Source organism: Nansenia antarctica (genome assembly GCF_963989245.1).
Source record: "Nansenia antarctica genome assembly, chromosome: 20".
NCBI classification, from domain to species: domain Eukaryota; kingdom Metazoa; phylum Chordata; class Actinopteri; order Argentiniformes; family Microstomatidae; genus Nansenia; species Nansenia antarctica.
In genome coordinates, this window is record NC_137693.1 from 642,873 (window position 1) to 653,520 (window position 10,648).

A 10,648-nucleotide genomic window follows, 5' to 3' on the forward strand; every position below is an offset into this window, starting at 1 on the left:
AGTTGACATGGCAACATGAGAGAGTGAGGTCAGGAGAGAGCAGTTTGCCAGCTGAAACGTCGAGGAGAGAATTGAAGGGCAGGTTAATGACGCTCAGTTTCTGTTTAAAACATTTCTTTACTTTTATTTACATTATCTAAATTACATCCCCATTCACACACGTCACTCAATCTCACTGCTACCCAGAAGCCCGGTGGGTTTGAACAGGTCCGATAGGTATACATGCAGGGTGTTGAGGTCACGTACACACTCACACACACACACCACAAGTCTGCTTTCATTAGAACCGACATTAATAAACAATAAAAACACACTTGGAATGAAAAGAAATACATTCAAACAATAACAACAAACAAAAGGTCTGCACGATGGTAACCATGACGTCCAGCTGCCACACAGCTGCAGCTGGCTCAGAGTTACCGTGTCTGGCAGTGGATAATTACATCTAGTGTTGTTCCGATACCGATACTAGTATCGGCATGGCCACCGATACGCACAAAAATGCTGGTATCGGTATCGGCGAGTACTAACAAAAAAAAAAAATCCGTTTTTTTTTTTTTTTTTTTTTTTGAAGTACTAAAGTTATTTTGTTTGTAAATGTTCACTTGCTGTTGCACTACTACTACGACTGTTTTATATCTTAAATGGATATTGCACTGATTGGCATCTGTGAGAGCCACATTTCAGGTTTTATAAGGGGTTGATTTTCTTGTCACCATACCAGGTAGACAATAAAAAAAAGTTCTATAGTATTCACTCTCTGTTGGTATTTTTTCCTGTTTTACAAAGGTTTTGAGCAGTGCCAGACTAAGTGTTAGCAATAATTTTACATCGAGGTGAGTATGCGGCTCAAAAAACATGTTTTTTTGTTTTGTTTTTTCAAACGCCGTGGTATCGGATCGGTACTCGGTATCGGCAAGTACTGCACGGTCAGGTATCGGTATCGGTATCGGGATCAAAAAATGGTATCGGAACAACACTAATTACATCATCATCTTCCTCATAGGTCACCATCTCCAGATCCCTTATATGGTCACTATCTTGCCTTATATGGTCACTATCCTCCCTTATATGGTCATTATCCTCCGTATATGGTAATTATCCTCCTTATATGGTAATTATCCTCCCTTATATGGTAATTATCCTCCTTATATGATAATTATCCTCCCTTATATGGTCACTATCTTGCCTTATATGGTCATTATCTTGCCTTATATGATAATTATCCTCCTCGTATGGTCATTATCCACCCTTATGATAATTATCCACCCTTATATGATAATTATCCACCCTTATATGATAATTATCCTCCCTTATATGGTCAATGGTCATTATCCACCCTTATATGGTCACTATCCTCCTCGCATGGTCATTATCCTCCTTATATGGTCATTATCCTCCTTATATGGTCATTATCCTCCTTATATGGTGTTGAAGGTCATCGTCCTCTTGTTGAGCTTCTTGAGGAAGGACTTCATCCGGCACAGCTTGCACTTCTTCTTCTTCTTCCTGTTCCTCCCTTTCTTGTACACGCCGTCCCACTCCCCCTCCTCCTCCTCGTCGGCCACCCAGGGCACCCAGGCGCCCCCGTGGCGGTCGGGGTTGGCCCGCGGGTCGTCTGCGGGGAAGCGGACCGGCACCGCCGTGCTGTTGTAGAACGCAAGGCGGGCCAGCAACGTCCGGACCACGTCGGGCCGCTGGTCGGTCAGGTCGCGGCGCTCGTACGGGTCGGCGGTGATGTTGAACAGCCACACGTTCTTGTCGGTTCCGTCCGCCGTGCTGGTGTCCCTCTCCAGGTTCCACCAGCTGACCGGGAAGTTGGCCAGGACCTGCGGGGGGACCCAGTCCCCGTGGCCCGGGTCGCCCGTCAGGAGCTTCCAGTCGCCCACGCGCAGGGCCGCCTGGACGCTGGTGTCCCACACCGGGTTCTGGTCTGGGATCTGTCCTGGGGTCTGTCCTGCTGTCTGTCCTGCTGTCTGTCCTGGGGTCTGTCCTGCTGTCTGTCCTGGGGTCTGTCCTGCTGTCTGTCCTGCTGTCTGTCCTGCTGTCTGTCCTGGGGTCTGTCCTGCTGTCTGTCCTGCTGTCTGTCCTGGGGTCTGTCCTGGGGTCTGTCCTGGGGTCTGTCCTGAGGTCTGTCCTGCTGTCTGTCCTGCTGTCTGTCCTGGGGTCTGTCCTGGGGTCTGTCCTGGGATATGTCCCTGGCCTGGGGTCTGTCCTGGGGTCTGGCCTGGGGTCGGCTTAAAATGCTTAGGAGAACCCGGCCTAGACTCCAGTGAGGTCCTCTGGCTAGAATCGTGTCTGGAAACCCTAGAACTCTTTGGACCGTGTTTAGAAGCTGGTACAGAGCTGTTAGGACCGTGTTTAGAAGCCGGCCTGGAACTCTTAGGACCCTGTTTAGAAGCCGGCCTGGAATGCTTAGGACCCTGTTTAGAAGCCGGCCTGGAATGCTTAGGACCCTGTTTAGAAGCCGGCCTGGAATGCTTAGGACCCTGTTTAGATGCCAGTCCAGAACTCTTAGGACCCTGATTAGATGCCAGTCCAGAACTCTTAGGACCTTGTTTCGAACCCGACCCGGCACCTTTGGGTCCCTGTTTCGGGCCCTTCCCAGCCCCGGGCCCGGCCCTGCGGTGCAGAGGGTCGATGTTGTGGAGGATCTCCAGCCGGGGGGACTCCTTCCCCTCGCTGATGGCGCCCCACACGTCGTACCCGTCCAGCCCCTCGCTCTGCGACACGTTGCCCCCCGCCAGGCCCACCAGGGTCGGGTACCAGTCGGTGATGTGCAGGAGAGCCTTGGAGACCCTCCGGCGGTGACGCAGCAAGGGGCTGTGGACGAAGCCCACCCCCCGGACCCCGCCCTCCCAGTAGGTGCCCTTTCTCCCCCTCAGCGGCCAGTTGCTGCCCCCCGTGAAGGGCTGGGCGCCGTTGTCGGTGGAGAACACCAGGACGCTGTTGCGGTAGTAGCCGTACTTCCTGAGGGCGTAGGTCACGTTCCGGACCGCCTCGTCCACGATGGACACCATGGCCGAGTACTTCCGGCGCAGCACGTTGGCCATGCGGTGGTAGGGGTAGATGTAGGGCTTGGGGGGCACCAGGGGGGTGTGCACAGCCTGCAGGGACAGGAAGAGGAAGAGGGGCTGGTGGGAGGGGTCGTGGGCGGCCAGGATCTTGCGGACCCTCTGGGTGTAGAGGTGGGTGGAGTACTTCGACCTCTGACCCCAGGCCACGGCCTCGTCCTCGTGGAGGTCGAAGCCGCAGAGGTCGCGGCCGTCGCAGGAGCCGTAGCTGTAGTAGTCCACGCTGCCTGGGACGCACACGCACACGCACATGCACGCACACACACACACACACACACACACACACACACACATAGATGATTCACTTACTTAGACAAATGTACTTTGTTGCAAGTTCGCTTTGGATAAAGGCGTCTACTAAATGCCAACAATGTAAATGTAATGTACTATCTCTCCGCCTGGTATCTTCCCACGGCTGTCTCACCTGTCAGGGAGCCCAGGTAGCTGTGGAACCCGCGGCGGGTGGGCAGGCAGGCGGGCTTGTAGAAGCCCAGGTGCCACTTGCCCACCATGTGCGTGGCGTAGCCGGCCTGCTGCAGCCTCTGGGGCAGCGTGACCAGCTCCACAGGCAGGCAGTTGGGCTGCCGCGGCCGGATGATGGAGTGCTGGAGGCCCGTGTGGATCTGGTACCTGAGGAGAGACCAATCAATATATCAACCAATCAACCAATCAACCAATCAGCCAACCAATCAACCAATCAACCAACCAACCAATACATCAATACAGCAATCAACCAATCAACCAACCAATCAACCAACCAACCAATATACATCAATACATCAATACACCAATCAACCAATCAGCCAACCAACCAATACATCAATACATCAATACACCAATCAACCAATCAACCAACCAACCAATCAACCAACCAACCAATCGACCAATCAACCAACCGACCAACCGACCAATCAACCAACTAACTAACTAACTAACTAACTAACCAACTAACCAACTAACCAACTAACCAACTAACCAACTAACCAACTAACCAACTAACCAACTAACCAACCAATCAAAATGTATTGATATGGAAAATATGTGTGGTTCTGGCACTTAGGTGGAGAGATCCATCAGTGTCTTTGAGTCCCTAAAAAGCGCTTTATGAATATAATGAATTATTATTATTAGTAGTATTATTATTAATGAATGAATCCATCAATCAGTCAGTCAAACTAGCTTTAGAACTGTATATAGAAAATGTGCGTTGATGTATTACAATCTCAGGACAGTGGAGGTAGAAATCGGAGTACGGGCTCATTGTAATGCATGAGACTATGGCCTGGGCAGAGATGGGTGGTGTGTAGTAAACAGACTCATACCACTGGGGAGGGAGAGAGGGAGAGAGGGAGGGAGGGAGGGAGAGAGGGAGGGAGGGAGAGAGGGAGAGAGAGAGGGAGAGAGGGAAGAGAGGGAGAGAGGGAGAGAGGGAGAGAGGGAGAGAGGGAGAGAGGGAGAGAGGGAGGGAGAGAATCATACTGACCCTCAGCCCACACTGATACAAAACACACGTTTGCAACCATCGCATTGGTAGCTACCTAGCAGGGACCAGACTAAAACACATACAGGTCTGGGACCAGGCTAAACACATACAGGTCTGGGACCAGGCTAAAACACATACAGGTCTGGGACCAGGCTAAACACATACAGGTCTGGGACCAGGCTAAAACACATACAGGTCTGGGACCAGGCTAAACACATACAGGTCTGGGACCAGGCTAAAACACATACAGGTCTGGGACCAGGCTAAACACATACAGGTCTGGGACCAGGCTAAAACACATACAGATCTGGGACCAGGCTAAAACACATACAGATCTGGGACCAGACTAAAACACATACAGGTCTGGGACCAGGCTAAAACACATACAGGTCTGGGACCAGGCTAAAACACTTACAGGTCTGGGACCAGGCTAAAACACATACAGGTCTGGGACCAGGCTAAAACACATACAGGTCTGGGACCAGGCTAAAACACATACAGGTCTGGGACCAGGCTAAAACACATACAGATCTGGGACCAGGCTAAAACACATACAGGTCTGGGACCAGGCTAAACACATACAGGTCTGGGACCAGACTAAAACACATACAGGTCTGGGACCAGGCTAAAACACATACAGGTCTGGGACCAGGCTAAACACATACAGGTCTGGGACCAGGCTAAAACACATACAGGTCTGGGACCAGGCTAAACACATACAGGTCTGGGACCAGGCTAAACACATACAGGTCTGGGACCAGACTAAAACACATACAGGTCTGGGACCAGGCTAAACACATACAGGTCTGGGACCAGGCTAAAACACATACAGGTCTGGGACCAGACTAAAACACATACAGATCTGGGACCAGACTAAACACATACAGGTCTGGGACCAGGCTAAAACACATACAGATCTGGGACCAGGCTAAAACACATACAGATCTGGGACCAGGCTAAACACATACAGATCTGGGACCAGGCTAAACACATACAGGTCTGGGACCAGGCTAAAACACATACAGATCTGGGACCAGGCTAAAACACATACAGATCTGGGACCAGGCTAAAACACATACAAGTCTGGGACCAGGCTAAAACACATACAGGTCTGGGACCAGGCTAAAACACATACAGATCTGGGACCAGGCTAAACACACACAGGTCTGGGACCAGACTAAAACACATACAGGTCTGGGACCAGGCTAAAACACATACAGGTCTGGGACCAGGCTAAAACACATACAGATCTGGGACCAGGCTAAACACACACAGGTCTGGGACCAGGCTAAAACACATACAGGTCTGGGACCAGACTAAAGCACATACAGGTCTGGGACCAGGCTAAAACACATACAGGTCTGGGACCAGGCTAAAACACATACAGATCTGGGACCAGGCTAAACACACACAGGTCTGGGACCAGGCTGAAACACATACAGGTCTGGGACCAGACTAAAACACATACAGGTCTGGGACCAGGCTAAAACACATACAGGTCTGGGACCAGGCTAAAACACATACAGATCTGGGACCAGACTAAAACACATACAGGTCTGGGACCAGACTAAAACACATACAGGTCTGGGACCAGACTAAAACACATACAGGTCTGGGACCAGACTAAAACACATACAGGTCTGGGACCAGGCTAAACACATACAGATCTGGGACCAGACTAAAACACATACAGGTCTGGGAGCAGGCTAAAACACACACAGGTCTGGGACCAGGCTAAACACATACAGGTCTGGGACCAAGCTAAAACACACACAGGTCTGGGACCAGGCTAAACACACACAGGTCTGGGACCAGGCTAAACACATACAGGTCTGGGACCAGGCTAAAACACATACAGGTCTGGGACCAGGCAGGAAAGGGTTAATCTGACAGCAGATCATCTGGTTGTGTTTATACTGGCTCGGCACCGCTGCAGCCAATGAACCAAACCTCAACCATCAGTCTGCAACACACACACACACACACACACACACACACACACACACACACACACACACACACTAACATAGACCACCACACACACACACACACACTAACATAGACCGTCTCACACACACACACACACACACACACACACACACACACACACACACACACTAACTGCCCCCTCCCCCCCAACACACACACACACACACACACACACACACTTTACATTTCTATATTTTTTGGCATTTAGCAGACGCCTTTATCCAAAGCGACTTACCACAAATACATTTGACTAAGTACGTGAATCATCTATCCACAAGTCATAGCAGGAAACACACACACACACACACACACACACACACACACTAACACCCACCCCCCCTTACCTAACCCTTAACTGTAAATGTCTGTTGAATGACACACAAACACACACACACACACACACACACCACCCCCCCCCCCACACACACACACACACACTAACACCCACCCCCCCTTACCTAACCCTTAACTGTAAATGTCTGTTGAATGACACACAAACACACACACACACACACACACACCACCCCCCCCCCCACACACACACAACCCCCCCCCCCCCCCCCCACACACACACACACACACACCCCCCCCCCCACACACACACACACACACACACACCCCCCCCCCACACACACACACACCCCCCCCCCACACACATACACACCCACACCCACACCCACACACACACACACACACACACACACACACACACACACCCCCACACACACACACACCTCTTAGTAATAATGATTAATAAAGGTCATCTGTGTTGGCGGTACTGCTGCCAGCGGGGGAGGAGCTTCCAGGAGCCGCTGTGCGATCTGATTGGCTGTCAGACAGGGCATTAGCCTACGTAACCATGGAGATGACTTCCTACTGTTCTAGATCTGGTCCACCTGTCCCCCTAGCCACATAGGCCCTCCTACCTTGACTTCCTACGGTTCTAGATCTGGTTTACACAGCTTCCTATGGTTCTAGACCTGGTTTACACAGAGCTTCCTATGGTTCTAGATCTGGGTCAGAGAGCTTCCTATGGTTCTAGATCTGGTTTACACAGAGCTTCCTATGGTTCTAGATCTGGTTTACACAGAGCTTCCTATGGTTCTAGATCTGGTTTCCACAGAGCTTCCTACGGTTCTAGATCTGGTTTACACAGAGCTTCCTATGGTTCTAGATCTGGTTTACACAGAGCTTCCTACGGTTCTAGATCTGGTTTACACAGAGCTTCCTATGGTTCTAGATCTGGTTTACACAGCTTCCTATGGTTCTAGATCTGGTTTACACAGAGCTTCCTATGGTTCTAGATCTGGTTACACAGAGCTTCCTATGGTTCTAGATCTGGTTTACACAGAGCTTCCTATGGTTCTAGATCTGGTTTCCACAGCTTACTATGGTTCTAGATCTGGTTTCCACAGCTTCCATGGTTCTAGATCTGGTTTACACAGCTTCCTATGGTTCTAGATCTGGTTTACACAGAGCTTCCTATGGTTCTAGATCTGGTTTACACAGAGCTTCCTATGGTTCTAGATCTGGTTTACACAGAGCTTCCTATGGGTTCTAGATCTGGTTTACACAGCTTCCCATGGTTCTAATCTGGTTTACACAGCTTCCCATGGTTCTAGATCTGGTTTACACAGAGCTTCCTATGGTTCTAGATCTGGGTCAGAGAGCTTCCTACGGTTCTAGATCTGGTTTACACAGAGCTTCCTACGGTTCTAGATCTGGTTTACACAGAGCTTCCTATGGTTCTAGATCTGGTTTACACAGAGCTTCCTATGGTTCTAGATCTGGTTTACACACAGAGCTTCCTATGGTTCTAGATCTGGGTCAGAGAGCTGCTGGATGCGAGGCCAGAGTGTGACTTGTGTAAACAACTACATGACGTTTTAATCGTTGTTGAAAAATGTTCTTCTGGCGTTGTGACTGGCCCAGCAGAGACACTTCTCCCTGCTATGACTGATGGGGCAGATGATTCACTTACTTAGACAAATGTATTTGTTGTAAGTCGCTTTGGATAAAGGCGTCTGCTAAATGCCAAGCTTGTAAATGTAAAACACATGCAAACGTCGTTTCATGTCGCAACGCCATAGAGTTGGAAACAACAGAGCTATTCTCTCTAACGAACATCTAAAAGTGTTAGGTTTATTATTTATAGATTTATTTACTGTTTGGGGATTTATTTATTTGAGATTCTGGTGACAGGATTAAACCCCCCTTGAGATGCAACATCTGGTTTTCGAGGGGGTTCGTGTATGAAAGGGGGGGGGGTGTTTGGCTGGCTTTCTCTGTGTACCACGTGTACAAAAGAAGAGGTTTGGTGAGGCTGCATTCTCATTTTATGCTCCAGATTGTGTCTCACTGCCAGTTTACATTAGGGATGCAACCTCAGCACATTATGTTCAAGTCAAGACTAAAAACCCATCTTTTTAATATTGCCTTTAAAAGACTAAATGATGATTATGTAATGATTACAGCACTTTGAGCTGCAACGTTTGCAGGAAAGAGCTATACAAATAAAAGTTATTATTATTATTATGGAAGAGGGGTGGTGTATCCTACCTGCCCCTCCTCCTCCCCCCCTCTCCCTCTCCTCCCCTCCTCCCCTCCCTCCCCTCCTCCCCTCTCCCTCCTCCCCTCTCTCCCCTCTCCTCCCCTCCTCCCTCTCCCCTCTCCTACCCTCCTCCCCTCTCCTCCCCTCTCCTACCCTCCTCCCCTCTCCTACCCTCTCCTACCCTCTCCTACCCTCCTCCCCTCTCCTCCCCTCCTCCCCTCTCCTCCCCTCCTCCCCTCTCCTACCCTCCTCCCCTCTCCTCCCCTCTCCTACCCTACTCCCCTCTCCTCCCCTCCTCCCCTCTCCTCCCTCTCCTCCCCTCTCCCTCCCCTCCTCCCCTCTCCTACCCTCCTCCCCTCTCCTCCCTCCTCCCCTCTCCTCCCCTCCTCCCCTCCTCCCCTCCTCCCCTCCTCCCCTCTCCTCCCCTCCTCCCTCTCTCCTCCCTCCTTCCCTCTCCTACCCTCCTCCCCTCTCCTCCCCTCCTCCCCTCTCCTACCCCTCCCCTCCTCTACCTGTGTCCCCCCCGTACCTGCCGGTGAGCAGCTGGCTGCGTGAGGGCGTGCAGATGGGCTGGACGTAGTAGTTCTCCAGGGTGACCCCCTCCGCGGCCAGCTTGTCCAGCGTCGGCGTGCGTATGTCCGGGTTGTGGTAGCCGATGTCGTTGTAGCCCTGGTCGTCCGTCAGGATGAAGATGATGTGAGGAGGAGGGTTGGATCGCGGCTTGGTCCCGGAGGAGGAGGAGGAGGAGGAGGTCGCTGCTGCTGCTCTGTCGTTCTGGTGGCGCCCCCCCCCCCTCCTCCACCTCCACCTGGTTGGGTCTGGTCCAGTCCAGGGAGAGGTAGCCCAGGCTCAGGAGGCTGACCATGGACAGGCTGGTGACGGCGTGCATGTTTTTAAATAATAATAAAACGTTGGATAACACTAGTCGGACATTTAGAACGCGCGTTAGAACCGCGCGCCTCTGCGCTCAACGCACAGTAGCTCCTCTGTGTTGCCCTGCGGTGCGCCGCGCTGTCACCATAAGCATTCTTGTGATTATTAAAATGTGGTGAAATGTTCAATGCGCGCAGGCGCCTGATTGAACCGAGGGGGTGAATAACGATGTTTCCGACACTAACTTCTCACTCGTCATGACTCTCTGTCCTCTCCTGTCCTCCCTCTGTCCTCTCCTGTCCTCCCTCTGTCTCCCTCTGTCCTCTCCTGTCCTCTCCTCCTGTCCTCTCCCTCTGTCCTCTCTCCTGTCCTCTCCCTCCTGTCCTCTCCTCCTGTCCTCTCCCTCTGTCCTCTCCTCTGTCCTCTCCTCCTGTCCTCTCCCTCTGTCCTCTCCTCTGTCCTCTCCCTCTGTCCTCTCCCCTCTGTCCTCTCCTCCTGTCCTCTCCCTCTGTCCTCTCCTCCTGTCCTCTCCCTCTGTCCTCTCCTCCTGTCCTCTCCCTCTGTCCTCTCCTGTCCTCTCCTCCTGTCCTCTCCCTCTGTCCTCTCCCTCTGTCCTCTCCTGTCCTCCCTCTGTCCTCTCCTGTCCTCCCTCTGTCCTCTCCCTCTGTCCTCTCCTCC

General features: G+C 51.5%; 1 pseudogene across 1 annotated transcript; it reads right to left on the minus strand.

The window, feature by feature from the left end:
• Window positions 1-1,421: 1,421 nt before the first annotated feature.
• LOC308174827 (arylsulfatase I-like) lies at window positions 1,422-9,986 on the minus strand (annotated as a pseudogene). The gene is made up of 4 exons: window positions 9,627-9,986; window positions 3,499-3,704; window positions 2,579-3,301; window positions 1,422-1,933 (listed from the first exon to the last, which is right to left on the minus strand). The product of its transcript is annotated as an arylsulfatase I-like (transcript).
• Window positions 9,987-10,648: the final 662 nt, after the last annotated feature.